This window comes from Stegodyphus dumicola, chromosome X2 (genome assembly GCF_044657685.1).
Source record: "Stegodyphus dumicola isolate Sdum_Otavi_A_Nest chromosome X2, ASM4465768v1".
Lineage (NCBI taxonomy): Eukaryota > Metazoa > Arthropoda > Arachnida > Araneae > Eresidae > Stegodyphus > Stegodyphus dumicola.
This window is the reverse complement of record NC_140781.1, coordinates 90,858,878-90,879,457: the sequence shown is the minus strand read 5'-3', so window position 1 is coordinate 90,879,457 and position 20,580 is coordinate 90,858,878. Positions and strand designations below refer to the sequence as shown.

Here is a 20,580-nt window from a genome sequence, read left to right as displayed (position 1 = left end):
CATTTTGGCCACTTATTATACAATATTTTGAATCTGAAAAATAAGGTTTAGTTCTATAAAGCGCAATTTACGAAACAGTTCTCAGCAAAATAGCTTTGTGCTTAATTAAAATGCCTTCATTTTAATTTTTTCATGGTAAGAGTTTTCCCCGTGTAAATGTTTCAGAATTCTCAGAATATGCATCAGTTTTCTGTATAAAATTAATTTACACTTTTTCCAATTTGTCCCCCCCCCCAAATATTTCTAGCTTTTCGCTGTTACAGAATTGGTAGGGGTAATTTCTCTCTAGGATTTTAGACATTGCAGCTTGGAGAGATTTAGAAGGATATGAAGGCAAGATTTATTGACCTGCGATTCCAGAAAAATGTGACAAAATGAAAAATGTCTTTGTAGTATTACCAGATAATTGATGTATTTTACAGAAAGTTTGCGATGGACTTTTTACTTTTTGGAGAACATCTGGAAGAGCAATGACAGCATAATATTTGAATGTTTTACTTCTGATACTAGCATCTTTTTAACATGTTTATCTTCTCTACTTGTCACTAGACACAAGCATGGAAAATATCAAAAATGCTTTTAAACTTATCACATGGCCAGGCATTATAGAAAGTTTTTTTTTTTTTTTTTTTTTTTTTTTTTTTTATGAATAAAGAAATTGAAAACTGGCAATTTAGAGATTTCATCTAATATGTCTTAATGCATCTTCATACATAAGGCTGGCACTAGCCATTTTTCCACCTGATGCAATCTGTGGGAAATTCTAAATTCTGCCGCTTTAGTAGGGCTAAAGGGCTGATTCTTCAGCTGAAACCGGAAAAGACTGATGTAGTTTGGTTCGCTTACTGCTTTGAGTGTTTTATTCTTCGTTCAGTTTCATGAGTATCTGCTTGGAACTCAAAAGGTTTTGAAGAATTGTTTGGTAAAAAATATGAGCAAGAGAGTTTATCTCGCGAAATTACAATATATATGCATGTATATCTGACCTAGTAATGTAGCTATCGCACATTTAATGAAACTATAGTATACGTAAAACATAAGCTTAATCTAATATTTAAAGTAGAAGATACATTAAATATGGTTCATTTTTCCCGCAATATATATTTTTTTAATGCGTGTGAACAGTAATGTAATCTATCAACAAAAAGCATTGATAAATTTCTATATTTACGAAGAATTCTTTTCAAGCTAAAATATCACAATGTCGCAAATTGTGTTATAGAAATATTAAATAAAATTATGCAAATACACTTTCAGGGTACATGCTAAAAAGACCTTACAAACCCATATGATTAAAAATTAATTAATGCTAATAATAAATTTCATAATACATTAAATCCAAACAAATTTCGCTTCATTTAATTTTGTGTTTCAACTAGCACTGGAAATGAGTAAATCAGATTTTTGTAAGCCGTGGCAGTGACTATTAAAGAATTATGATTACTATGCAGCATCCATTACTCATAAAATAATAAAAATATTTTAAATTAATATTTATATACTTTCTTATGTATACTCGGGTAATCTTATAGTTTAAAAATACACTGCTCGACAATGAAAATGCAACACCAAGAAGGAGTGGTCAGAAAGTGATGAAGTTTGGGGGGAAAAAAAAACAGAGACAGCAAGCAACAATAAGTGACTTTTATTTCAAAATGATAGTCAGAATACAGAGCGAGAACGGCGTCGGCTAAGTAGGATGTAGGACCACCGCGGACAGCGATGCACGAAGAAACACGTCCAGTGGCGTAGCGAAGGGGGTGCATGATGCCCCGGGCGCCGCTCGTAGAAGGGCGCCAAATGGTCTCCAAACAAGATTTTCCGGAAAATTTCAGTTTTTATTTTGATCGATTTCTAGAAAATATATTAATAACTATTGTAGTATAATTATTTATTTTCTTGATTTGCCTGATAAAATGTGTAGTAAAATGTTTGCAGTACATCAACCAAAACCCTCTTTCTGACCACTTTATTTCTCCAAAGTAGAGATATTTGTACTTTTTTAAACGAAATGCACGTATATATCTCCCGCTTTTTATTTTAAAACGATAACACGACCTTGTCCCGAATTTCTCAAACATATCCAGTTTCCATAATCTGGAAATGACATTTTCGGAAAATCCTAACGCTTCCGCTACAATGGATTGCGTTTGATTCTCCTGTAAACGAATGATTTGCCTTACTGGCTACAGATTCAACCAAGTCATGTTGCTGAGACATCGTATGTTCACTGCTACGAAGCATTCAACGCATGTCAATTGTTTTTAATCTTCTATTACAAAAGGAATACTGCAGGTCGCTCCTTGCTCCTTATCTAAAACGCATAGTTTTTGACGTCACAGACTAAATTTGCATATTCCCAACTTTGTAAATGTTATAATTTTCGTTTATAATCTCTTCTATTTCCTTTTGTTCAAAAAGGTTATCGATTATATGGTTATTTCATACCGAACCCACAATATCCCCTAATTGTTTTGAACAGTGAATGTGACTGCATGACGTTACTCCGCAGTAGAAAAGAAACAGAACCTAAAACTCCAATACAGATCTATAGAGAAAATGTTTTTCCAAACCTAAGAGTCGCACTTCAAATACTACTTACTATTTCATTATCAAATGCTAGCTATGAACGTTCGTTCAGCAAGTTAAAATAAATTTTCACATATTTACAATCAACGATGGGACAAGATCCCCTAAGTGATCTAGCATTTTTAAGTGTGGAAAGAGAAAAATTTGAAAGGACCGACTTTGATGAAGTAAATGATAAATTTGCTTCATACAAGGTAAGAAAAATGTATAGATGGTAATTAATTGTATTTCGTGTATTATATCATTATTAATAAATATAAGTGCCCGACCAAGTCGAGGTGCACGTGATTGAAGCGAGATGAGGGCAAATTAAAAATTTTAAGGGTGCTGATGGTGTGTCTAACAATTTTCGATCTTTGGCCCTCCAAGTACTATACTATAGTACATGGACAAATTTAAGGCAGTGCGCAATGCCTAGTTTGTGCAATTCTAGGATTTTTTTTGAAGTGAAAACAAATCGATGTGTACATGGACACAGAGTTTGTGCAATTCCTTTTTTTTTTTTTTTTCCTTTGGCTTATTACGTGCTCCGCCCTTAGGCACTACACAGAAAAGGAGAGATGCCCCGTGGAGGTCTTTCTAAGGGAAACTGGCTCGTATCCACGTTATACATGGGGAAAACCACGAAAATGCCCATGCAGCCAGCCCATTTTCCGGAATTCGAACCCCGGACCGAACTACCAGTGTTTAGCGGCTTTTACCGCTTGCCCGCTGGTGGGCTTGTGCAATTCTTTGACTTCTTATTTTGGTTTTGTGTAGCGGCCATCTTGAAATTGTGCCATCCTGGCGCCGATCTTGGCGTCAAAAAAGAATCGCCACAAAAAAAAAAGAGCCACCCAATTCTAAACTAACTTTTACCTAAAATCACTACTCATCATGACATCAAATTTTTTTAAATGAATTTAGATCAGTAAAATATTCAAGACTATGCAAATTGTAAACAAAAAACAATACACGTATAAACAATTCTTTATTTGATTGCACTCTTAATGTGACATGTCAGAACACTTTTCATCTTTCACATTGTATTTATTCATTAAAAATTATTATGCATTCAAGTTTGTTTTCATTTTAATCCTAGTTTTGAAAAGACATAATAAATTATTTTCCAGAATATAATATCTGTTGTAATGTCCATAGATGGATTTATATTAAAAAATAAAATTTTGTTTGTTAGAAAATAATACAAATATTCATAAATTCAACTGCTAAAGAAAAATACACAACAGCACATTTATAACAAATTTTATTACAGCATCTTTACACATATCATTATAACTGAAATCTGACACAACTATTGTGTGTTGAGACAAAAGAAATACAATGCAAGAATATAAAACTTGATCATTTTAAGAAATGAACGTTCATAATATGAACCATTTATTATGTGAATAATAAATGTTTTTCTCTCTTTTTAATGCAATATTCAGATATAAAATCCGGTACTGTTCTGTTATGGGGAAGTTATCGTCAAATTTTTTGCTAAATTCGCCAAGAGACTGGTTCATATGAAGTCGCCAATGTTTACTTCTAAAGTCGTTATAATGTTAACTTTCTTAAGAAAATGTAAAAGAATGTCTTTTCAAAATTGGCAATGATAATGCAAATTCCAACGACGTAACGGTCACTTGTGTTTCAATCAACAGGCCTTCAACACAAGTATCCCATACTCTATTATAAAAACTGATAAAATCTCTGGTTTCAATGATAATTATAAGAGAATACATGTCTATATAGAATAATGACAAATGGCATTTTGTTTGCTTATTATCAATAGTTTTTAGTTTTTAAAATCATACATCATATAACTATTATACAGGTGAAATGCTATAAAGACCTATGTATGTAACTTTGTAAAGACTTATAAATTAATATCATAATATATTTATAGAGCTTGGGTCAAAATTATTACTATGAAATATAATTATTGCTGCATGTCTCTTTTCTGTTTAATAAACAACAAGGTGTTAGCCGAGGTTTCCAAGCCTCGTTACCAAAGTGTACTTATCATGTCAGGAAAAGTGCAATGACAGAAAAGGACACCGGACGTCCCTTGCAGTCACACTTCGTCATTCTTCACTTAATTATTTCAATAACTTTTCAAACTTTTAGTCTGTGGTGGATATTTATCTATCAAAATATTAATCTACTTGCTTGAAAATTTTGCTTTGAGACATTGATATTAGTGGATTGATTTGTTCTTATTCATTGTGAATAATGTGAAGAGCAAATATTACTTGAGCTGGTCAGTTGAACATGTAGTACTATCCAGAAAGAGGCCATACAGTTATTGCATAAATAGAAATATTAGATTTAGATTGTTCAGAAAGAAAACATGGAATTTGTGGACTACACTATGCCATGTAATTGCAGGATACAAAATCTTAAATAATGACAAACATTTTAAGAAACACACACTTGAAATACAAAATGAAAAGTTTGGGAACTTGAAAAGTAACGGAGTATAAAGAAAATTTAAAATAATATAAAATCTTGAGTAATACTGAAAACTTGGTTAAATAACTAAATAAGAAAAGAATAATATCTACAAGTCCAGAATAAATTATGGTATTTAGCATTTAAATGTATAACAAATATGCTTCTTAATCTCAGCTGCTCAGCAACGATGACATGTAGATATTTAGCAAAGGCGCTTGTAAATACAAAATAGAAATTTCAGGAACTTAGTATAAAACAAATTAAAAATAGTATAAAATCTTGAGTAATATTGAAAACTTGGTTAAATAAGCAAAGAAAAATATATACAAGTCCAAAATAAATTTTGGATTTAGCAGTTTAAATGTATAACAAACGTGCTTCTTAAATCTCAGCTGCTCACCAAAGATGACACATACATATTTAGCAAAGATGCAGTTTGAGAGAACTTTAAAAATTGCTTTTAAAGACAGCATGAATGTTACTTTGCAAGTGTATGAAAGTTTTATTTATTTATTTATTTATTTATTTATTTATTTATTTTTTTTTTATTATTATTATTATTTTTTATTGGACTTAATATCGCCATTTTTCCTATTGCAAAGATTCTTGAGCATGATATTTGTTGATATCCAAATTATCAGTTTGCTTATACTTTCACTTGTATGACCATTATCACAAATAATATCAACAAAGAGCATTTCTTTTAATTCTAAAATTTTAAAAGTAAAATTTGCTACAATTTTCCTCTGATTTTGTTCCAACAAAAAAATCTTCATAATTCTTCAGTATACAGCTTATTTACAATTAAATAATTATATATAATTATATTTACAATAAATGGTTTGGGCCACCTGAGTCCACCACGATCAAGATTCTTTATAAGATCTATACGTTTGATCATGATTAACTGTGGAATTTAGTGTAAAGTTTAGTTTGAAGATACAGCATTTCACTTTTCTTAAAACTGCATGACAACAATAACCACCCAAATAAGTCAGAACTAGCAGATGGCTACTGATGCCCTTCACATCACTCTCCGTAATATTTAATGATAGGTAATATACTGTATTATCTAATTCTATAATATCATGAAAATTATCATCATATTCAAATGATGTTAAAGGGACAGTAGTATCTTTAACAATCAATTCTAACTTAATACTTGATTGTATTCTTAATTGTTTTTCACTTTCTAATAACTGTCTCATTGAAATATGATACTGAGAACCAGAAAGTTGTTTGTATTTACCAAACCGGGCTTCAAGAGAACCAGTCTGAATTTTTCCTGGAAGTATATATTTCATTCCAAGCTCTTCAACACAATATCTAGTCAACTCCAGTATACCATAAGTAGTTTCTATAATCAAAATATGGCTGAACATAAATTTCATCTACCAAAAGAATCACTTTTCTTTCTCAATCCTCAAGGAAAGTTACACGATTTTTTATATATTTAAAAAATTTTCATCAATAGTTTCATTACAAAATGAGAATACTAAATTGCTACAATTTTTTTTTTTTTTTTTAAGTCGAAGGATGAGGCATAATAATACTGCCACTAGCCCTTAAAAATTTATATGCATGTGGTGATATAGTATTTAACAAGCATGCTAACACTAGTACATCAGGATTGTACCTAAAATTATTTTTAGGGCAAAGTAAAAAATTCATCTGGTCTTACAAAAATTTTATAATGCTCTCATTTTTGCCGTTAGAGAGAGTTTGCAGTAATTCATTAATTATATCAATTGTTATGGTTAATTTTGAATTTAACTGTTTGGTTTTAAGATTAAGTCCGTTCCAATTGAGTTTTACAGAATTCCGCAAATCGGAACCCGGAATGTGTTCTACGTCATCACCGGATATGTACCTTTGATATCTCTGTTGGCAACAAAGCTTGGCGAGCATTTGGCGTTATTTTTTTTTCCGTAAATTTTTCCGCAAGCTGAAGAATTGGCGCGAATTTAATTTACGTGTTAATATTAGCGGGAGTGAGGTGTGTATTTTTTGCGCCATTTTTCTCGCATTACTTGAGCTATTTACTTTTTTTTTCTATTAATAATTATTTGTATTTTGTTATATTTATGATTAGTGTTTGATTTGATTTTCATTTAATATATAGTTGCATTTTATTTACAGTGTATATTACCAAATTATTGATCTGTGTTTCGATTTGTAGTTGTGTTTATTTTGCCGATATGCAACCAAAAAAGATGAAATTGCTTATAACTGGAGATTCAATGGTTAAATATTTACCTGCGAATCTTCTGAATTATGAAGTAGATTTACATTCTTTTCCTGGTGCAATGATAGAAAGGTTAAATCCTTTTTGGACAATCGATACCATTTGATTTTGGTACATGTTGGTACCAACAATTCGAATGACAATGTTGAAGTTATTCTTAAAAAGTACGATTGCCTCTCTAGGGATATTAAACTTTGAACCCAAATATCAATGTTATCATTTCAGATATCCTACCATGTGATGAAGATTTTTTCACAACTTTAAATCAGCGAGTAGCAGCTTTGAACCGTTTACAGGTAATTAGTAGAAAAGTTGTAGAAATTAATTCTCAACTTGAAAATTACTGCCAAAATCGAGAAGCTTTTTTTTTGTTTGCAGGTTGTCTCATCAATTTGGAGCTAGGTTATTGGCTAGGGATGGATTACACCTAAACCATCTGGGGAACAAGAAACTTGTGGCAGTTTTCCTGGATAATATCAAGACTGTTATGACTTCAAAGCCAGTTTCTGCAAAGGTAAGTCATTTTGTATTGTCTTGTGTTTCATTTACTGCATTGGATTTTCCACCGCTGAGTGATTCTTTTGTTTCTGCAAGCCCTTCTTATCCTCTTTATTCAACTGTTTTGAAGCATGGTTGTGCTGTAGATGCTACTAAGAAGGCTAATTCTGATTTGAGAAATGCTGCTAAAGCTGCTTCTGGCTCTTGACTGAAGAGTGTTGCTATTCCTGGTGCTGGATCGCGTTTTAAATGTGTTGTCCATGGTGGTGACTTTCATTCAAGGAAAGCTGTTAACCCCACAGATGGTTCTAGTTTGCATCTGCAAAATGATACCACCCCTGGCTCACATCCTAAAAACGTTGCCAACCCAGATGCTAGCTCTCGGTCTCATTGCATGGTGGTGGATCACTCCGTAGAACTGATTCTGGTTTGCATGTAAGGAATGAGACTAAACCTAGATGTCATTCTAGAAATGTTGCCATACGTAGTGTTGGCTCTCATTTTAAGTATGTTTCTGTCCATGGTTTTGGTTCACATCTGAGGAATGCTGCCATCGCTTGCTCTGGTTCTGATTTGCATCCAAGGAACATTGCTACCCCTGTCCCATGCCCTAAGAATGTTGTCATTCCCGTTGTTGGTGTCCATGGTACTGGCGATCATCCGAAGAAGCTGCTTTTGGTTTGCATTCAAGGAATAACGTCACTCCCAGCCCCTGTCGTAGAAATGACACCCTTGCTGATGTTGACTGCTCTAGATGTGTTGCAGTCCGTGGTTCTGGCTGTTTTCTGAGGAGCAGTGCTAGTTCCACTGTTAATTCTTCTATGAACACTACTGTCCCAATTGCTAGCTTTCAGAAGAATCCAATTCGTGCTTTTGGTGATGGTGTGTGTCCAAGGAAGGATTTGACTGTTAGTGGCGGTTTGCATCTGAAGAATGCTGCTTCAGCTGTTTTGTGCCTAAAAAGTGTAATGGCCTACACGGGATCATCACAAAAAAATGCAGTCGCTGCTGCTGGTTGTAGTGTACAGCAGGCAAGTGCTGTTTCTTTCAGTGATTGTTATCCATTGTATTGTTCTTCTGTTAGTGGCAAAGGGATTTTAAAAAATGATTCAACAAATTTTTATATTTCACAACCTAAATTGTGTACAACAAAAGATGACTTTTACTCTGCCTCTAGTTCTGCTTTGCAGGAAAAGAACATTTCTATGACCAGAGAAAGCGCTTCTTGTAGTTCTGGCCTAAGTTTCTTTCACTTTAATAAATTTTGTTTACTAAAAGATCACGTAGAAAGCAGTGAAATTAATTGTCAAGAGAGGGAAAATAAGTCTATGTGTCCTATTCTGACTGGAGGGGGGGGGGTCCGAAATTGACTGTAATGCACCATCGCTTTACCCTAGAAAATGTGATGTTTGTAAAAAAAACTATAAAACTAAAAATTCTTTTAATAATCATAAAAAAAATTGCAAAGAAAAACTGAAAATTTTAAACTTTCATTAACTTCTCCTCAAAGTAATATTGCTATAAACATTGATAATGTATCGAGTGTTAAAACATTAGAAACCAAAGAATGTATTAATGACAAAATAGAAATGGCTTATCTTCATAAATGTGAAATATGCTTGAAAACGTATAAATCGAAAAATTCATTTTATAAACACAAAAAAAAAAAAAAAAAAATGTTCAAATAAACAAGTACCTGATTTAAAACAAAATTTTTCATCTATTTACCCTCAGAAATGTCTAAATAGTGATAACTGTTATCCTTGCAAATTATCATTTTTTAATCATAAGAAATTTTGCACAAAACTTAATAAATTGTATGTATGCTTCATACCTGATTGCCATAAGTCTTTTACATATGTTTTAAATTTTAATAAGCATTTAGCAGATGAACATAATTTAAATAACTTAAAAGAATATTCATTTGAAACAATGAGTTATTTTCAAGACTGGATAGAACTGGAAGGAACCTCGACATTTACTTCATTCAGGAAGTTTTCTAAAGTAACGAAAAATTCTAAAACTTATCATTATTATTGTTGTCAGTTTACCACGCAAGGTTATTCTGATTTTGAAAAAATACTAGTCGGAAAAATAAAAAATGTACAATTTCAAAAAATTTATGCTGTCCAGTCAGAATGTAGGCGTGTGAAGAAATGAATAAAATCTCTGTTTTTTACTTTCCTAAACATAATCATGAGCAAAAGTTGGAAAATTTTAAATATCAGCCATTGAAACAAAGTACGCGATGTTTGATAAAAGCAAATTTACATTTGTCTGTGCCTCCACAAAAAATAGGGATATCTTACAAGATGGATCAGGAAATCGCGAGAATAGAAATAAATTTCCTGTAAAGGAAAGCTTTGTCTCCCGTAAAGCTATTTGTGCTTATTCTAGATATTTAAACAATTCATTGCGTCCAAGTAGTGATGCAGTTTCTATTAATTCAATCATTGAAACTTTAAAATATGAAGCATACAATCCTGTGTTATTATAATATATATTATAAGCCTCAGAATAATTCAACTTTGTACGGTCCAACTGATCTAGATAATCTTCCAAATCATAAAGTATCGTTTGCTTTTGGTCTTCAGACACGTGAACAGAAAGAAATGAGGATAAAAGGTTGTACAGAGATTCTATGTATCGATTCTCCGCATAAGACTAACCAGTATGATTTTTACCTTCTTAATCTTATAGTACCTGATGAATTTGGTTGTGGCTATCCAGTTGCTCATTTTATTACTAATTTTCTAGATGCTGACACTCTTTATTGTTTATTTAATAGTTTAAAGTGTTGTGTACCAAATTTATATGTAAACTGCGTAATGACAGATGATGACAAAGTTACATATCCTGCATTTTCAGAGGTTTTTGGCCAAAATGTTAAGCATCTTTTATGTTCGTGGCACGTACGCCAAAGTTGGCTCTGACAACTTAATTCTAAAGTGGTAGATAAGGAAGTACGACAAAAAATGCTAGGAGAATTAACAAAAATATTACATAAAAGAAACCAGATCACTTTTCATGATCAAATAAGGAAGTTTTTGAATGACTATTCTAGGAAAAGTGGAGATTTTATTGAATACTTTTCTGAAAATTATAAAAATAGATTAAAAGAATGGGCTTTATGTTATCGAAACTTTCCACATGCATTTACTGATACTAACATGTACTGTGAATCTTTTCACAATCAGTTGAAAACTGTTTATTTTAAGCGGAGACATAATAGACGATTAGATATTTTAATTTCTACACTTCTGACAATTGAGAAAGATAAATATTTAAAGCATACCTATAAATTATACACTAATGTATCTCCCAGAAATTCCATTTTTTGTTTAAGTAGGCATCAGAGAGGACTAAAAATTAGGGACAGTGATGTAAATAAATGCTCTGATAATTCTTGGACTGTTTGCTCCCAGGCAAAAAATAAAATATACACTGTGCAGCATCTTTTTGAAATTTGTCCGTGTCAGGATTTTTGCTTTTATAGATGCCCTTAAGTATTGTGTCTCATTGTGTAGTCACTTGTATGGCAATTGCTTAGATAAATTGCTGTGCAAATATATACATAAAGTGCATTCATTTCTTAATAGACAAAATGATTGTATGTTTAATCCCTCAGAGATTAATCTTAAATCGAATCAGAAATTCAATGGAAATATGAAAGCAATAAATGTGTATTTTGTTAATCATTACATTCCACAAAGTATTGAACAGAGAGTAAATCCATGTGAAAAGTTTGTAGAAGAATTACTGCGATTAATAAGACAACCAAAAGTCCAAAATGTCATGTTAAAGTGAGTTCATATAACATTAAATTCATTAGTTTCAGAATGTAGGGGAATTTTAAACTCGAATGAAAATTCAAGAAGAGTTTCAAGTGTATCGTGTCCAATTTCACCAAATCAAAAACTTAACCCACAATTGTTTAAAACTTCTAAAAAAAGAAAATTACAGAAACATCAGCAGAACAAGAATCGAAGATTTTAATGATAGTGTAGATGACCCAGAAATAAATGAATGTGTGGAAAAGAAAATTAAATTTAAAGCCATAGCATTTGATTTAAATAACAGTGATCAATATCTGTGTGATTTAACCAGAATTGATCAAAATAAATCTATAATTGATGCTTTTTTGTTTAAAATATTAAACAGTTATGAAAATTTTGCCTTTGTTAAGTCTAATTTACAAATACCTAAAGCAAATTCCTGTATTAAAGATCTGTTATTAACAAGATTAAAATCAGCAAAATTATTTTTTATCCCTGCAAATTTAAATTGTCATTGGATATTAATAATAGTAAATATTCCAGATATGGTATTTGAATTTTATGATCCACAAAATAAATCATGTGTGCAAGAGTATCAAATTTTAATTCATACATGGTGTAAGGTTTTAACTAAAATATTTGCTACTAGCACTAAATGGAAAATAATTTATCCTTTGCATATTTTTCAAACTGATAATATGAGCTGTGGTGTTTTAGTATGTTACTATGCTTATCAGAGGATTAAAAATCAAAGTTTAAATATGCCAGTTAATATAACTGAATTCCGGAAAATGATATACGAGCATATAATTTTAAGTGATTGATATATTTAAAGAAATTAAAAATAAGAAATGTTTTTCAGGACAGCATTCCATTCCTTTGGTAATGCTTGAAAAATATAAAGTATAGTGGACAAATATTTTGCAGTTCATCTGCTGCCATACAGTTTCTATAAAAGTTTTTTTTTTTTTTTTTTTTTTTTTTTAAGTTTGCTTTATTTTGTAATGTTATATGGCTAATAAACAAATAAAAATGCTTATGTTTGTATGTAACTTGGAAGTATAATAATAGTATAAAAGAAAATTGTTAAAGTAGGCAACAATGAGCCCTTTTGGCCAGGGTGATGCCCCCCAATTGTGGATAATAGAGAATAGTTCATTTTATGTTAACAATGCATTCTCGGGGACCTACATGCCAAAATTTTCTCTTTTTTTTAAAGAGGAATCAGAAAATTTGTACTTTATCCCATTGACTGTGAAGGATTTCCTCAGGAATGATTGGTGGGTCTGTACCAATTTTCATGGCCAATGGGTTAATATGTAAGTACTGAAAATTTTTCTGTTCATAATTAATCTCATAACATATCTGATCATTTTTAATATTTCAGGTTTATGTTTGCAAAATGAATGGTGCATTGTTTTCAGTGATCTCGTGTTTCACAATTGAATTTAGTCTTCTTTATTTTTCAGTAAACGATGGATATCTGGTATGTATAAAGAGTCAAGAGCAAGCTCTGCCAGCAGAATTTTCTGAAACTGAAACTAGTACTCATAAATTTTGAAATAATATGGTTGAATAATAATATTTATACTCTATTCAAGGAATTTTATCTGATATGTCTTTATTTTCAGAAATAAAAGATGAATAAAAGCTATGTAAAATAATTATGTATTCTGAATAAAGTCTGGGAAAAAATTCTCCATTTTTGAATTATTTTTTACTGAAAATTGCTCCACATATTATGAATTAGTCATCTGTGAAGCATAATATAATATAAGTATTGTTTCTTACAAGACATGAATAATACATTATCCCTTCTTAAATAAAACATATTTTCATTCTTTATTTCATTATCCATGATATCAATTGATTTTCATTAAGATTAAAAAACATTATAGTCACTTAAAAATGTGGACACTTTTGTTTCCTGGTTAATAAGAGTACTTGCATATTTGTAAGTTTCAGTACGCAAAGCCATATACAAATTAAACTTTCACACATTCCAATAACAGAAAAGGTCCTGCTCCCAATAATTAGATATTTTAATTTTCAACATTCAGAAACAAAGAAGTACGAGTGAACTTGCTGCTAATCAAAAAGATGAATATACTGGTCTTGTAATAGTTATGGAAAATGAGTGCTGAAGTTACAGCCCATTTTTTTAATTTTTAACTATTGCAAAATAAGGAGGCATAAAAATTTATGTGTCAGGCAAAGGGCTTGCGGTCTTTCACACAGAAGAGTTTAGCCAGATTTATCTAAAGCATTCAGGGAATTAAATATCTTGTAATTTTAATTCTAGAATAAGTCTTATCATTACTTAATAGTTAGATAATGCCTATTATTATTTCCTGTCATTACAGAAGTACTTGCTGAAATTTCTTTGTTTATCATTTGCATCGATGGTTTTAAAGAATTGAATTTTTTGCAGAACTCCAATATCCATAAATTGTTTGACACATTAAAAATAAGAGAATATTTGCTCTAAGCATATACATAAAATCCAGATTTGATTTAAACATTCATAACTAAAGAACAAACACTGCTTTTACAAAAGGCCATGTTTTCTCCCATTTTGCATCAGTTACAATTATTTTCATGCACATGAGTATATTTTGAAGTGTTAAATTAATTAATTATTAATTATCATTTCTATTCATGGATGCTATATGCCTGAGAAAATAAAATTTAATGCTAATCTGTATCCAAAATCTGATATCTAATTATTAATCTACTAAACCAAAATAATGAGGTTTTATAGTGCATGAATTGGGCAAAAGTGTGCAGTTAAATTCGAACTTGTAATATTCTGTAGCAACCATTTAAAGTACGTAGAAATGCAAAGTAACTCTTCTTTGAGTTACTTTGCATTTCTACGTACACGTTCCCTAATGTTTTCATTAAACGTAAAACTTAACAATTCTAACACATTCATAAATCTCTTAAATTATTTGTATCATAGTATATTAGGAATGATTCTTGGAATTTAAGTGTTAATTATTTCATCAATGTTGAACTGTGCTGTTTTTATCCAACAGTGTGAATAAATGTGACTGATTATAACAGTAACTAATATTGTGATATGCAAAATAGGGGTGTAAAAGGCCTACAAACAACAAGCAATTCTAAAAATTGGGTCTAATTAAGCACTGTTACTGATTAAAAACATCAGTGTCAGAAGTATATGGAATAAAATCTGCATTTTTAGAAAATGAGAGGCTTCATAAATGAATACGTAAGGAACCAAAAAAATATTTTTTAGAAATGAGATACTGTTCTGTATTGGTGTGTATGATTTATACTGAGAAACATGACATAAAAATTTGGATTATTTCAGATAGGATTTCACCAGAATATTTTGTGTTATGGTATATCATTTGTGTATGTGGAAGTGATCTGTTCAAGATATAACTTTGTATTTTCAAGCCAAAGATTACACCTACGAAACATGAAACATATCCTATGAACGAAACATAAAAATAAGAATTGGTTTTATTGGTGCAAATTTAAATGCAGTATACAGTATCAAATATATACCAAACATTTTCCAGATTATCTAAACTGATAAGTAAAGACAAGAATACATCCAAGTACATATAAAATAAAATTGTTGTGAACTGTTGAAAAAAACTACAGAAAAATTTTAGATTTTGCTATGTTAAACCACGTTGCTTTGTTTATGGAAGTATAAAAATTAAACGTGGCTTCTTCACAAACTTAATATATCTATAAAAAAGATTTTGTACTTTTCAAAAACGTTATCATAGGTTCAATGCCATATAAGCTATTTAAAGTTGTGTTCTATTATACATAACAGCCAAACCGATGTGATTAGGGAACCTAGAAACATTTGTATAGACTGGAATATAACTATTATATTCTCTGGATTCATAAAAATGCTGCAGTTAATAACATCACTGTTATCTTTAATAAAATTCTGAAATAATTCAGGTAATAATTAATAAAGTTTCATATGTGCAGAGGGGTATTTCTAGATCTATTCAGGCATAAGAATAGTTGTGTTACCTTTTGGACGCGAAATCCAAAGGTAGGAGTGAGGAATGGATGCATTTAGTACCAAGAATGATAGTTACTAAGCACTGGATGATCAGATTTCCAAAACATTTTTAAATCAAAGAGAACTTTTTTAACTTAGGTGGAGTGATTGGTAAAAGCAAACCACATAGTCTGAATAGATGTTCCAAATCTTCAGGTAATGTGAGGCTGTTTCCCTGAGAAAGATATCCCTCCAACTAAGCAGATAGCCCGTACATAATTTATAACATTCGATCAAAAAAGTTAAAGCTTGGTTGTCACTTGTTAACAGATTCACTAGTACAGAGTAGTGTACTAAATTTAGATAGCATTTTTAATAATAATTATATTGAAGAACATAGATGCCTGCCAATGCTGTTGATCGCCAGAAACCTACAAGTAAAGATCACTGATATGTGATATTGCAGTAAATTTACATACTTTCTTAAATAAAATCCAAGAATACTTGTACCCATGAAGATCAATTTTATAAGAGATCCTTCTCTGGTGAGATTTTAGCTATTAAGAATAGGACTATGAAACAAATTTATGAATGTGTTATTGCTCCTATTATAACGTATGGTGTTGGAGCTTGGGGTTCTAGGGCAGCGGAGTTGCTGAGACTAAGGAACAAATTGAATTCTATCCAGAGAGGCTGGCTGCTGGCAATCACAAGACGTTTTAGAACTGCTCCTACGGAAATTGCTAATATACTTGCGGGCATTCCGCCCATCTCGTTGTCCTATGACTTTTATTATAAAAAGTTTTTATTGAGATCAAATAAGATTGACTTTTATACATATACAGATGATATTGTTTTTAACACTGCTTTTTATATTTTTAATTGTCATCTTTTACATCCAAGGGAAAGAAGATCAATTACTTTTAATAGATACATTCCTGTATTTAATGATATTGATGTCTATACGGATAGCTCGGGGTTGGAGGGGAAAATTGGCTTAGCATTTGTAGTGTTCTATCGTGGACTGGAGATTAAACATGCAAAGTTTAAATTAGAAAAATATAATTCGGTGTATCAAGCCGAACTGATTGCTATACAAAAAGCCTTGGAGTGGCTTGTAAGAAATCTGAATGAATCACAAATAATTACAATACATTCTGATTGTATGTCAGTTCTTCAAGCACTCTCTGACCCCGAGCAGCAAAATTTAAATATTCAAATTATTAAAAATTTGGTGATACAATTGGAGGTATGGCATCAATTGAATTTTAATTGGGTTAAAGCCCATACTGGTTGTTTGGGCAATGAGAGGGCGGATGTCTAAGGTATTTCTCCCACTCGCCCAGCGTGCCTTCGTGGTGTAGTGGTTCTGCACACTGAGCCGGTATTCCAGAGGTCCGTGGTTCGATTCCCGGCGAAGGCGGTTGCTAATTTTTCATCTCTCTGGCTTCCAAAAAATCCTAATGTCTCTATAGTCTTAGCAAAAGAGGCAACAATGAGTAATGATATTGAAACTGTCGATGTACAAGCCTCCAGGAGAAGATGCATTAACATTATGAAGTGTGACATTGTAGATAAACGGCGGACTCAATGGGAAAACTGTGCTTAAAATAATATGTTCATGAAGATTTTTGTTCCTAAAGAAAATATGAATATTAACAATGACATTGACTTGAATCAGTTACTTACAGGTCATGGGAGATTTCCCTTTTATCTGAAAAGATTCCATGTTCAAGATAATGATTTATGTAAAGTATGTACAAAAGTAGGAGACAATGTCCACTTTATTACGGAATGTTAAGTTAACCAGATGCATTGATGGAGCGAACATAGATTTTATGAAAAATGGTTTACTTAAGGCAAGAGGAATAGCGCATAAGATTATGAAGATTATTAACAACAATAAAGAAGCCATTATCAGTGTGTGATTCGTGTGTTGTATAGTTGTGTGGTGATTTTTGTACTGGCGTAGCCCGTATAGGGTCATAAGGCAAACTTTGTTTTGCAAGGTGGACCGGGCTGCGCCCTAACATAACATAACCCATTAAGATCACTACTGACCTATGAATTGGCAGCCAGTGGAGATGACCGCCTAACTAGCTTACCAGTGTAAGACAGTGGAAAAAAGACTGAACAGATTTTAAAACTAAACTAAAGAACAGCAGTGCCCATCAAAACTATTGATGGTTATTGGCAGTCAGCCAAAAGGTTACTGGTGTCGGAGACTGCAGATAATTTAATAAGCTATGTGTTATGACATAACATAACACTCCGAAAATTTTGGAAAGAGTTAATGACTTAAAACAACAAAGTATCAGTTTTTATGAGAAACAGCCAGTCCTTCGAGAAATTTTTGTTTAAAAATTGGAAGGTCTCTGCAAACAACAATGAACAGATCTTAGAGAAATCCAAGTCATACACTTTTTTCTTTGTCACAAAAATATTGACATCAAGTGATTCCTCTTAAAAAAAGCAGAACATATAGCTCTGAACAGAAGTACATTATCAGTATTGATCTTCTTTTCTAGAAAACCATTGTGATTAGGAAAGGTATTATTATTTTCTTCTAACTAATGATCAAGGTTGCAGTATGCCATCCTCCCCCAGAAGTTTGCGTAGGTGATTCGCAATTCTGGCTTTTCTAAGTTTTGCTTTTCGGATTTCTCTATGCCAAACATTAAATGCCCTGCTACAACCTCTATTACAAAGAGTAAGAAGGGAAACTAATAAAAGACTCAGTCAACGAATGCTTCAGCATGAAATTGCCAATATTCTCGGACTAGGGTTTGTCATAAGTCTTAACTAAACTTCTCTTTCTATGGTTCTGTTATGATTTTAGATATGTATCTAGGAAGTCTGTCTGATGACGTAGGAATACAGATTTGTGGTTTCTGAACGCCTGGACAACAGATCAGTAACGGTCTCCACAGTATCATCTATTTTTACACACCTTACTTTTTCATTCGTAAGAAAAGCTAGAGATGGAAGTCCGACACGCATATTCCTTTAAAAGACGCAACTATTGGGAAATATTCAGTATTAAATGCAGAGTCGTATCTAGGGTTTTCAGCGCCCAGGGACAACTGAAGATTTCGCGCCCCCTACTGCTTGCCAAGGATGGAAAACATTTAATTCTAAAATGTCGTAACATCAGTTTGGCGCCCCTTGGATTCTGCGCCCGGGGACAGATGTCCCCCTTGCCCCCCTCTAGCTACGCCCTGATTAAATGGGTCGTTCTAGATTCTAAATGTATAAAGTGATAGATGTAATGGCGTACATATTACCAGATCAGTGCTGTGAAGTAGCCTTTTAATACCTTTTAAGTTCGTAGACATGAGTTTGCTATCTATCGTTAAGGAGGCATACGCAGTGACATACTTAGTTGCTCTGTTTACATATTTAAGTTTTTATCCTTACTTCCTTAAAGAGGATTCTCGTCATTAAAATCATCGGTTAGAACGAATGATGTAGATAAGTGCTATCTTAAGCGTTTTCGGTTGATATTATCTATGAGTCCATTAGAAGGCAGATAAATACCTTTTAATCGATACTAGATATATAATAAATACCTTATCGATACTAGATATATAATATCAGTCTGTACAGGTTGAAGACAGTAGTGAGCCAAACACATAGATGTTCCAGAAGGAAAGCGTTTTCCGTCGGACATCGAAATGCACAATGGCAGTCAGCCTGTCCAGTTCTGCAAGAATTGATAAGTAGTGTACCCGTGGAGCCCGCCTCAGCAACAATACAGAATATAGTAAATTAAAAAATTCGAGAATTTAAAATGAATAAAATCCATTTATTTTCCAAATAGTTCTTATACGTGAGTAGTACCGTCTTCGCGAGATGTCAGAAGACAGAGAGGGACGGTGAGGATGTCAAAAGGATCTGGAGAACTATCTCATCTCGGGGAGTCGAGTAAAAAGATGTTTCTTCATCTTGATACTCGAGAATAAAATACGATCTGTGTGTGGAAACTGCACCACTATGAAATGGAAAGCAAAGGCGATGAACAATGAGAGAAAGGGAGTAGGCGAAGAGGTAGTTAGGATACGTGCAAAACGGTACAAAATTCTTAGACTGGTCCGTTCTACCTTTTGAAAAGCGACTTGCTGTGTCACACAATCACGTGATGCTGATGCAGTTCAACTACCTGAGCAGTTTAGGATAGATAAATACAGATTTCGGAAGCTTTTTGTAGGTCTTATAAGATAGTCCATGAGAATCACATGCAAAACCACATTAAAACTTCCATCTTGGATGATTGGTCAGAAATGACTTCTAGCTTCTAAAACTTAAATTATGGCTGATTCTAAATTGTTATGGACTAATTTGACTCTTTTGTGAAAACAAGAGGCATAAAGTGATAATATCAGATGAAACATGTTACTAAGAATTTCACTAAAACAGAGGGCTGGAAATTCGGATGAAGCGACAAAGGTGCTCAGTTCTTACCACCTGCACTTTGGAGGTTTTATGAGACTTTTACATGCTGAATGATTAAGACTACTGAATACTGGTAGTATCACCCAAGTTCGAACCCATGCGAACGCTGGTTGCATGATAGGTTTTCACAGTTTTTACATCTGCAGCATGAATTTGATCCAGTTTTCATTAGAAAGTCCTCATTTCCCCTCAGCAGATAGGACTAGCATGCTTTCCCGTATTCAAATAAGCTATCCTATTCGTCAGGAGGTCTGTCATGTCTTTTACATTATATAGATGGATCAGTGAATGCTCATGAATATTTCTGAATACATACATGTATTTTTCTGTAAGTACATGGCCGGACAGACATGTTTATAAGATTACATTTCTGTGGTAGGTAAATAAATATTAATTGTTGCAAATTTCTATAAATATTTAAAATCATTTTATTCTTATATAGATAATTTCTTACGTACAGTTGTAGATATTTCAATTCTGAGTTCGAAAATATTTAAACTGTAAAAATAGCTTAAATAATACGTTAAGTATGAACAACTACGCTCCTAACGCGTCTTGCTGCTGACTTGCTTGCTTGCTTTTGA

General features: G+C 32.3%; 1 long non-coding RNA gene across 2 annotated transcripts; it reads left to right on the top strand.

The window, feature by feature from the left end:
* Positions 1 to 6,931: 6,931 nt before the first annotated feature.
* On the top strand, positions 6,932 to 13,247 carry LOC146992820 (uncharacterized). Of its 2 annotated transcripts, XR_015038903.1 has the most exons (4): positions 6,932 to 7,024; positions 7,499 to 7,787; positions 12,767 to 12,866; positions 13,017 to 13,247. It is a non-coding gene; the product is annotated as an uncharacterized LOC146992820 (long non-coding RNA). The 2 variants fall into 2 exon arrangements; XR_015038902.1 differs by lacking the exon at positions 6,932 to 7,024 and having other exon boundaries at positions 7,043 to 7,787.
* The last annotated feature ends 7,333 nt before the right edge of the window (positions 13,248 to 20,580 follow it).